Source organism: Lontra canadensis, unplaced genomic scaffold, assembly GCF_010015895.1.
Source record: "Lontra canadensis isolate GAN:19392208 unplaced genomic scaffold, GSC_riverotter_1.0 scaffold69, whole genome shotgun sequence".
Classification (NCBI taxonomy): domain Eukaryota; kingdom Metazoa; phylum Chordata; class Mammalia; order Carnivora; family Mustelidae; genus Lontra; species Lontra canadensis.
This window is the reverse complement of record NW_022631063.1, coordinates 6,237,182-6,247,393: the sequence shown is the minus strand read 5'-3', so window position 1 is coordinate 6,247,393 and position 10,212 is coordinate 6,237,182. Positions and strand designations below refer to the sequence as shown.

Below are 10,212 nucleotides of genomic sequence, written 5' to 3'. Positions count from 1 at the left end.
TTTCCCAGCACCATTTGCTGAAGAGACTGTCTTTTTTCCATTGGAAATTCCTTCCTGTTTTGTCGAAGATTAGTTGACCATAGAGTTAAGGGTCTATTTCTGGGCTCTCTATTTTGTTCCATTGATCTATGTGTCTGTTTTTGTGCCAGTACCATGCTGTCTTGATGATGACAGCTTTGTAATAGAGCTTGAAGTCTGGAATTGTGATGCCACCAACTTTGGCTTTCTTTTTCAATATTCCTCTGGCTATTTGAGGTCTTTTCTAGTTCCATATAAATTTTAGGATTGTTTGTTCTATTTCTTTGAAAAAAAAATGGATGGGATTTTCATAGGGATTCCATTAAATGTGTAGATTGCTTTAGGTAGCATAGACATTTTCACAATATTTGTTCTTCCAATCCATGAGCATGGAACATTTTTCCATTTCTTCATGTCTTCCTCAATTTCTTTCATGAGTACTTTATAGTTTTCTGAGTATAGATTCTTTGCCTCTTTGGTTAGGTTTATTCCCAGGTATCTTATGGTTTTGGGTGCAATTGTAAATGGGATTGACTCCTTAATTTCTCTTTCTTCTGTCTTGTTGTTAGTGTAAAGAAATGCAACTGATTTCTATGCATTGACTTTATACCCTGACACTTTACTGAATTCCTGTACAAGTTCTAGCAGTTTTGGAGTGGAGCCTTTTGGGTTTTCCACATATAGTATCATACCATCTGCAAAGAGTGATAGTTTGACTTCTTCTTTGCCGATTTGGATGCCTTTAATTTCTTTTTGTTGTCTGGTTGCTGAGGCTAGGACTTCTAGTACTATGTTGAACAGCAGTGGTGATAACGGACATCCTTGCCGTGTTCCTGACCTTAGCGGAAAAGCTTTCAGTTTTTCTCCATTGAGAATGATATTTGCGGTGGGTTTTTCATAGATGGCTTTGATAATATTGAGGTATGTGCCCTCTATCCCTACACTTTGAAGAGTTTTGATCAGGAAGGGATGCTGTACTTTGTCAAATGCTTTTTCAGCATCTATGGAGAGTATCATATGGTTCTTGTTCTTTCTTTAATTAATGTATTGTATCACATTGATTGATTGGCAGATGCTGAACCAAACTTGAAGCCCTGGAATAAATCCCACTTGGTCGTGGTGAATAATCCTTTTAATGTGCTGTTGGATCCTATTGACCAGTATTTTGGTGAGAATTTTCGCATCTGTGTTCATCAAGAATATTGGTCTGTAGTTCTCTTTTTTGATGGGATCCTTGTCTGGTTTTGGGATCAAGGTGATGTTGGCCTCATAAAATGAGTTTGGAAGTTTTCCTTCCACTTCTACTTTTTGGAACAGTTTCAGGAGAATAGGAATTAGTTCTTCTTTAAATGTTTGGTAGAATTCCCCCGGGAAGCCGTCTGGCCCTGGGCTTTTGTTTGTTTGGTGATTTTTGATGACTGTTTCAATCTCCTTACTGGTTATGGATCTGTTCAGGTTTTGTATTTCTTCCTGCTTCAGTTGTGGTAGTTTATATGTCTCTAGAAATGTATCCATTTCTTCCAGATTGTCGAATTTGTTGGCATAGAGTTGCTCATCGTATGTTCTTATAATTGTTTGTATTTCTTTGGTATTGGTTGTGATCTCTCCCCTTTCATTCATGATTTTATTTATTTGGGTACTTTCTCTTTTCTTTTTGATAAGTCTGGCCAGGGGTTTATCAATCTTATTAATTCTTTCAAGGAACCAGCTCCTAGTTTCGTTGATTTGTTCTATTGTTTTTTTTTAGTTTCTATTTCATTGATTTCTGCTCTGATCTTTATGATTTCTCTTCTCCTGTTGGGTTTAGGATTTCTTTGTTGTTCTTTCTCCAGCTCCTTTAGGTATAGGGTTAGGTTGTGTATTTGAGATCTTTCTTGTTTCTTGAGAAAGGCTTGTACCACTATATATTTTCCTCTCAGGACTGCCTTTGTTGTGTCCCACAGATTCTGAACTGTTGTGTTTTCATTATCATTTGTTTCCATGAATTTTTTCAATTCTTCTTTAATTTCCTGGTTGACCCATTCACTTTTTAGAAGGATGCTGTTTAGTCTCCATGTATTTAGGTTCTTTCCAAATTTCCTCTTGTGATTGAGTTCTAGCTTCAGAGCATTGTGGTCTGAAAATATGCAGGGAATGATCCCAATCTTTTGATACCAGTTGAGACCTGATTTATGACCCAGGATGTGGTCTATTCTGGAGAATGTTCCATGTGCACTAGAGAAGAATGTATATTCTGTTGCTTTGAGATGGACTGTTCTGAGTATATCTGTGATGTCCATCTGGTCCAGTGTGTCATTTAAGGCCTTTATTTCCTTGTTGATCTTTTGCTTAGATCATCTGTCCATTTCAGTGAGGGGACTGTTAAAGTCCCCTACTATTATTGTATTATTATCGATGTATTTCTTTGATTTTGTTATTAATTGCTTTATATAGTTGGCTGCTCCCATGTTAGGGGCATAGATATTTAAAATTGTTAGGTCTTCTTGTTGGACAGACCCTTTGAGTATGATATAGTGTCCTTCCTCATCTCTTATTATAGTCTTTGGCTTAAAATCTAATTGATCTGATATAAGGATTGCCACCCCAGCTTTCTTTTGATGTCCATTAGCATGGTAAATTGTTTTCCACCCTCTCACTTTAAATCTGGAGGTGTCTTCAGGTCTAAAATGAGTTTCTGGTAGGAAGCATATTGATGGGTTTTGTTTTTTTATCCATTCTGATACCCTGTGTCTTTTGATTGGGGCATTTAGCCCATTAACATTCAGGGTAACTATTGAGAGATATGAATTCAATGCCATTGTATTGCTTGTAAGGTGACTGTTACTGTATATTGTCTCTGTTTCTTTCTGATCTACTATTTTAGAGTCTCTCTTTGCTTAGAGGACCCCTTTCAATATTTCCCGTAGAGCTGGTTTGGTGTTTGCAAATTCTTTCAGTTTTGTTTGTCCTGGAAGCTTTTAATCTCTCCTTCTATTTTCAATGATAGCCTAGCTGGGTATAGTATTCTTGGCTGCATGTTTTTCTCATTTAGTGCTCTGAATATATCATGCCAGTTCTTTCTGGCCTGCCAGGTCTCTGTGGATAGGTCTGCTGCCAATCTAATGTTTTTACCCTTGTATGTTACAGACTTCTTTTCCCGGGCTGCTTTCAGGATATTCTCTTTGTCTCTAAGACTTGTAAATTTTACTATCCGGTGACGAGGTGTAGACCTATTTTTATTGATTTTGAGTGGCGTTCTTAGCATCTCCTGGATTTTGATGTTTGTTCCCTTTGCCATATTAGGAAAATTCTCTACAATAATACTCTCCAATATACCTTCTGCTTCCCTCTCTCTTTCTTCTTCTTCTGGAATCCCAATTATTCTAATGTTGTGTCGTCTTATGGTGTCACTTATGTCTTGAATTCTCTCCTCGTGGTCCAGTATTTGTTTGTCTTTCTTTTGCTCAGTTTCTTTATTCTCTCTCCAAGTCATATACTATGTGTTTGCTGCTTGGCTCACCTCTTGCTCTTTCTCATTCCACTTAGACATACTGATACCTCCTTGCTCAGACTCCATGTATGGTTCCATTTCCTCTGGCTTTAATTCTGAGTACCTCTAAATTTGGGATCTCTACCCATTGCTTCACTGTCCCTGACTCATGATCCTTAACAATCGCACCTTTGGCTTCCAAACACTTATATTTTTTTGTAATTAAGATAAATTTTATTATTATTATTATTATTTTTTTTTTTTGAGAGAGAGAGAGAGAGAGCACAAGTAGGGAAAAAGGGCAAAGGGAGAGAGAGAAGCAGGCTCGCCAATGAGCAGGGAGCTCAATGCAGGGCTTGATTCCAGGACCCTGGGATCAGGACTTGAGCTGAAAGCAGACACTTAACCGCTCCACCAACTGAGCCACCCAAGGACTGCTAGTGTCCAAATTCTTACAACACAGAGAACCTTAATCTCTGCTTCCACTGCCCAGCCAACCTCTTCACTACACCTTCACAAGAGACCTTGAGCTAGAACGACCTCGCTAAGCCACTCCTGAATTCTTGACCCACACAAACTCTGAGATAATAAATGTTTGTGTCTTAGGCTGCCAAAAACAGGGTACTTTTGATAGGTGGCAGTAGATAACTTCATTTCTTTCTACATTTACCCATTTGATCCAACAAGAATTATTGAGCTCTGTTGGCTCAGTTGCCAAGCAGTCTGTGGCAGGGAGCACAGTACAAGCACCCAGGATGGAAGATAGCAGTGACACCTCAGGACTTCTCGCCACACATGGGCAACTCTCAACTTGAGTTGCAGGACAGCCCCTATCTCCAAAGAAGCTGTGTTTAACAAGGCATCCCTACCAAAGGGTGGGTGTCCTATTGTTTGAAGTATTTTAGGGACAGAGATTGTAGCAATTCTCCAAGATTTGTTCTCATATCTTATTACTTCTTTGAGGAAGTCTATCACCTTCCTCAGGCAAAGTTCATGCCGTGATCTGAGTCCCCTTTGTTTCTGTCACTTCTTTGGTAAAGAGAGAGATAACAACACTTCCTGACTCTGGATTATCCAGCTCAGTGACTAAGTAGTTAATTTGTAAAGGGCACAGATCCCACTGTGCTAAGCACAACAGAAATAAATAATGCATATCTATGTGTCTCTTATCTGCTCCTACCCAGCTGTATTGTGTGGATGAGAGATTTAATCAATCCCAATTTGGGCTCAAAGACCAGCCTGGTGATGCAGTGTTATTGCCTTTTGGTACAAGCATACTTCCTCCAGTATGTAATTCTCTTTAATACTCAGACCCACAGGAGAAAACTTCTAAAGCATCAGCCTGAATTTCCTGCATTTGTTTGCTCACATATCCCTCTTGGTACATTTTTGATGCCAACTCTGATGTATGATTCTACTTCTTCAGTAGAAGGCATTTTAAATTAAGAATGATCTTACATGATACTTGCATAGACTCTACTGTGGCTTTGAAGTCTTGGATAAATTATTATAGTCACGGCACATCTCTCAGGCCACTATAATAGACAGTCAAGGGGAAAGCATATTCTTTAAATCAGTTGAAATTTTTCTTTCCAGTAGAAAATTATTTGTAACTCTATGCAAGCACGTTCTTCCAGAACCAGCTTTTAAAGCAAGTTTACAGAAGATTCAGGTATACCAGCTGTTTCTTAAAAGACCTACTGACTACATGTTGCATAAATCAGACTCCCTAAATATATAGATAGTTTTTCCAAGTGAAATTCCTTCGCCTTTTTGTCACAGAGCAAAAATGAATCATTTTCTTTGCAGATTCACTTTTCAGCTACCCAAAAATGTATAATGTTTGAACACTGGAATTATTCCGGAGTTGTCAGACATTAAAAAAAAAATAATTTCAGAGACTGGGGTCCCAGTGAGAATGAGAGAAGAAAAATGGATCTTTGGAAACTAATTTTAGCCCTTGTGGCAGAGGATGCAATTATCCAATATGAACATGTTTCTTAAAAATAACCCTGGGCAAAACTGTGGCCTTGTGGTAAATTGAAATACCTTTTACTGAAGACAATCAAGCTTCATATATATTTAGCATTTTGGGTGGGACAGAAATCCGAGTCTGTTGGATGAGACTATTAACAAAACTCAGTCCTGTTTTAGTTTAAAGGCAAGTTGTCAAAAAGATAGTAAGTCCAAAGAAATAACATAAGTTCACATTTATTTTTAATTTTCAATTTCTCTACACAGTAGGGTCTTATTCTTAAGAGGCAAAAAATCACATTTCATAAAAGAATCAATTCATAGACCAGCTCTGTTAGACAGGTTATGTTGACAGAGAGATGGGCTGAGGAGGGTGGAGAATGTCTTTCTGCACTCAAAATTCAGTGTGTGTTAATTTTGGAGGGAAATTATTTATGTTACCACTGCAAATGTTTAACTTATAAAAGCCATGCTGTGTAAGAGAGAAAGGCCAATGGGTAAGGCTTATCCAGCAAAAATATCTGGTTCTAAAGTTTATAATTAGATTTGTTTTGATAAAAGAACAAAAATATATATTTTAAACATTTTTTTTAAATGCCAGAAGTGTTTTGTTTTGTTTAAAGAGGAATCTATTTAAACTCAGAATTTACAGAAAAAGCTCACTCTGGAAATGAATTTTGATTAACTTCTTTCACAAAGAGTAATTAAGGCAAATAAATACTCTTTCCATCTAATGCATTAGCTATTAGCCACATGTGCTATTTAGACTTAAATTATTTAAAATAAACTTAAAATTTCAGTTTCTCAGTTGCATGTCCCACTTTCCAAATACCTAATGTAACTAGTGGCTACATATGAAATAGCACACATTTAGAACAGTGCTATCATTACAGAAAGTTCTACTGAACTTTCAGCTCTATACCCAACCTGGAGAGCCAAAAATAGGTCACATCGACAACTGTTATGTAAATTCATTACCTAAGAGATGGAATAGGTAGTTTATTGCAAACAGTAGAGATTTTAAAAAATAGAGAGCCACCTAAAGATTCTTTACCACATAATGCTATAAAAGTGATGAGGCAACCCACTGAAGATATAATTTCTGTTTTGAATTGTGTTGTTGGTAGTACTAGAAATTATTTACTTGTTGCTTCAGCAAGATAGATGCCAGAAGTTCTTTTGGATTATCCTGGGTAGGATGACTGATCAGGGCAGTGGAGAAAGTACTTCCCATTAAAAATAATCTGGGCCCTTCTCAAAGACAAGCAAGCTCTGTTTCCTAAAGAAGGGTATGGAGTGAGCTCTCTGTGTCTTGTTAGGAAAGAACAGAGACTAGATAACTCTTCCCCAGCCTCCCTGAAGTTCTGAGACTGGAGAAGGGGACAGTTGTTGCACATTCTGTCATGGGCTGACCCTCTAATCAGCTCAAGCATAGCACCTCTGGAGAGAAGACTTAGCGGCATGGGCACTTAGATGATGTCCACAGATCCCAGAGAAGATACCTTAGGTCAAGGCCACCTACAGATGTGGCCTCCTTTGAAAGTTTAGGCTGACATCGAGCTTGGCAGAAATTGGTTGATGGTAACTTCCCTGCATCTCTGGACTGTCAAGTGACTCTTAAAAGGGACAGTGTGTGGCAGCAAGGAGCAATGACCACAAGGCAACAGCAGATCTTAAGACACAAAGTTCTTCTCCAGATAGAAGTGAAAGTAGATGGACCTCTTTGTTAGATGAGAAACTACAACAGGTTTTGGATGAGCAAAGAGATTGAGGGAGTCCCAGGAATGTATGGTAGGATTTCCTTCTCATCTGGAATGTAGGGGGTTAAGCAATTTTAATTTAACCTGGGAAAGAGAAAATAGACCTCCTGTCACTTGTATCCTCAGTGTGGCAGAGCAGTTGATACTTATTTCATGAAGACATGGGCAGCTGTAGTTTAACACTCACCCCTGAATAGTGTGTATAAATGTTCCATATTTAGAAATACTCCACTTGGCAGGAGACCCAAATAACCAGTAAATAAGTAGATGGGGTATGCCTACTTGCTGAGAAAAGTTAATTCAAGGATTGAAACAATAAAAGTTAATTTTAAAAAACCTTTTAAGTAAATATTAAAAATTTAAAAATATATTTAAGTTCCAGTAATTTAATTTTTATTAACAATTTCCAAACTCACAATATCTCAACAAGTAACATACTTACTAATATTGGCTTTTTTGTTTACGAGGTTCTAAATGAAGTTTTTCAGTTCATTTGGGCAGATTTGATCTGCATTACAAGTAACTGGCCTCTGTCCATGTTCTGTACATAACAGACTTTGTATATGTATTAAAATTCACAGAATAATTGCCCTATTTTCAGATGAGTTAATTCATTTTTAAAATTGCAGTGGGAGTTTTTATTGACTTAGATTTTAGAAAATAGCTCTATTAATTTAAAATATTTTTATGATTGTCAGAAAGTGACTTTTTAAATTATAGTGATCTAAAATATTGGGCTCATTTAAATTCACATGCCTCTCAGAAATTTAACTCCTTTATTTTATAATTATACAATTATATTTACTTTTGTACATACACTATGGGGTGCCTGGGTGACACAGTCAGTTAAGTGTTGGACTCTTTGTTTTCTGCTTGGGGGGTAATCTCAGGGCCATGGGATCAAGCCCCACAATAGGCTCAATGCTCAGAGTGCAGTCTGCTTGGGATTCTCTCTCTCCCTCTTCTTCCACTACCCCCCCACCCCACCCCCGCTTTTATGCTCTTTCTCAATCTCTCTCTCGCTTTCAAATAAATAAAATCTTTTTTAAAAACAAAATATTGAGACCGCCGAGACCGTGTCCACCCCGCGAGCACAGGCCCCTCGCCCTTGCCCGCTGCCACCGCCAGTTTACACCACCCCCAGTTTGCCATGGATGACGATATCACTGCTCTGGTGGTTGACAACGGCTCCGGCATGTGCAAAGCCAGCTTCACAGGTGACAATGCCCCCCCAGGCCATCTTCCCTTCCATCGTGGGGCACCCACGGCACCAGGGTGTGATGGTGGGCATGGGCCAGAAGGACTCCTATGTGCGCAAGGAGACCTAGAGCAAGAGGAGCATCCTGACCTTGAAGTAACCCATTGAGCACAGTATTGTCACAAACTGGGATGACATGGAGAAGATCTGGCACCACACCTTCTACAATGAGCTGCGTGTGGCCCCAGAGGAGCACCCCGTGCTGCTGACCAATGCCCCCCTGAACCCCAGGGCCAACCGTGAGAAGATGACCCAGATGATGTTCCAGACCTTCAACACCCCAGCCATGTACGTGGCCATCCAGCTGTGCTGTCCCTGTATGCCTCTGGCCACACTGGCATCGTGATGGACCCCTTGGACGGGATCACCCACACTGTGCCCATCTACGAGGGGTACGCCCTGCCCCACGCCATCCTGTATCTGGACCTGGCTGGCCGGGACCTGACGGACTACCTCATGAAGATCCTTACGGAGCACGGCTATAGCTTCACCACCACTGCCGAGTGGGTAATCGTACATGACATCAAGGAGAAGCTGCGTTATGTGGCCCTGGACTTCGAGCAGGAGATGGCCACTGCAGACTCCAGCTCATAGCTGCCTGATGGGCAGGTCATCACCATCGGCAACGAGCGGTTCCACTGCCCAGAGGCGCTCTTCCCGCCTTCCTTCCTGGGCACGGAATCCTGCAGCATCCACGAAGCTACCTTCAACTCCATCATGAAGTGTGACATCGACATCCGCGAGGACCTGTACGCCAACACAGTGCTGTCCGGCGGGACCACCAGGTACCCCGGCATTGCCGACAGGATGCAGAAGGAGATCATCGCCCTGGCGCCCAGTAAGATGAAGAGCAAGATCATCGCCCCCAGCCTGAGTGCAAGTACTCCGTGTGGATCGGGCGTTCCATCCTGGCCTCGCTGCCCACCTTCCAGCAGATGTGGATCAGCAAGCAGGTGTATGACGATTCCGGCCCCTCCATCGTCCACCGCAAATGCTTCTAGGCAGACTATTACTTTAGTTGGCGTTACAACCTTTCTTGACAAAACCTAACTTGCGCAGAAAACAATATGAGATTGGCGTAGCTGTGTGTGTGTGTGTGTGTGTGTGTGTGTGTGTGTGTGTGTGTTTTAATTATTGTTTTTTGTTTTTGAAATTTTTTCCGTTTTTGAAAATTTTTCCGGTTTTTTTTCTCAAATTTTTTTTTTCTTTTCTTTTTTTGGCGCTTGACTCAGGATTTAAAAACTGGAACGGTGAAGGTGACCGCAGTTGGTTGGAACGAGCATCCCCAAAGTTCTACAATGTGGCCGAGGACTTTGATTGTACATTTTTTTTTTAAATAGTCATTCCAAATATCGTGAGATACGTTGTTACAGGAAGTCCCTTGCCTTCCCGAAAGCCACTCCATTTCTCTCTGAGAAGGGGCAGTTCTCGCCCGAGTCCACACAGGAGGGTGATAAAATTGCTTTTGTGTAAATTATGTAGTCCAATTTTTTTTAATCTTCACCTAAATACCTGTTCTTTTTGTTCTATTTTGAATGGTGTGCCATCATCCCCCCTTTTTATCCCCTCCAATTTAAGATTCATGAAGGTGTTTTGGTCCCCTTGGGAGTGGGGTTGAGGCACAAGACAGTCAGGGGCTTCCCTGTACACTGTCAAGACCAGTTCAATAAAGTGTGCACACCTTAAATAAATAAATAAAATATTGAACTCATTTTAATTCACATGCTCTTCTT

The 10,212-nt window shown here is 40.1% G+C and overlaps 1 pseudogene; it reads left to right on the top strand.

Annotated features, from left to right (window-relative positions):
- The first annotated feature begins 8,371 nt into the window (after positions 1 to 8,371).
- On the top strand, positions 8,372 to 9,480 carry LOC116880919 (annotated as a pseudogene).
- The last annotated feature ends 732 nt before the right edge of the window (positions 9,481 to 10,212 follow it).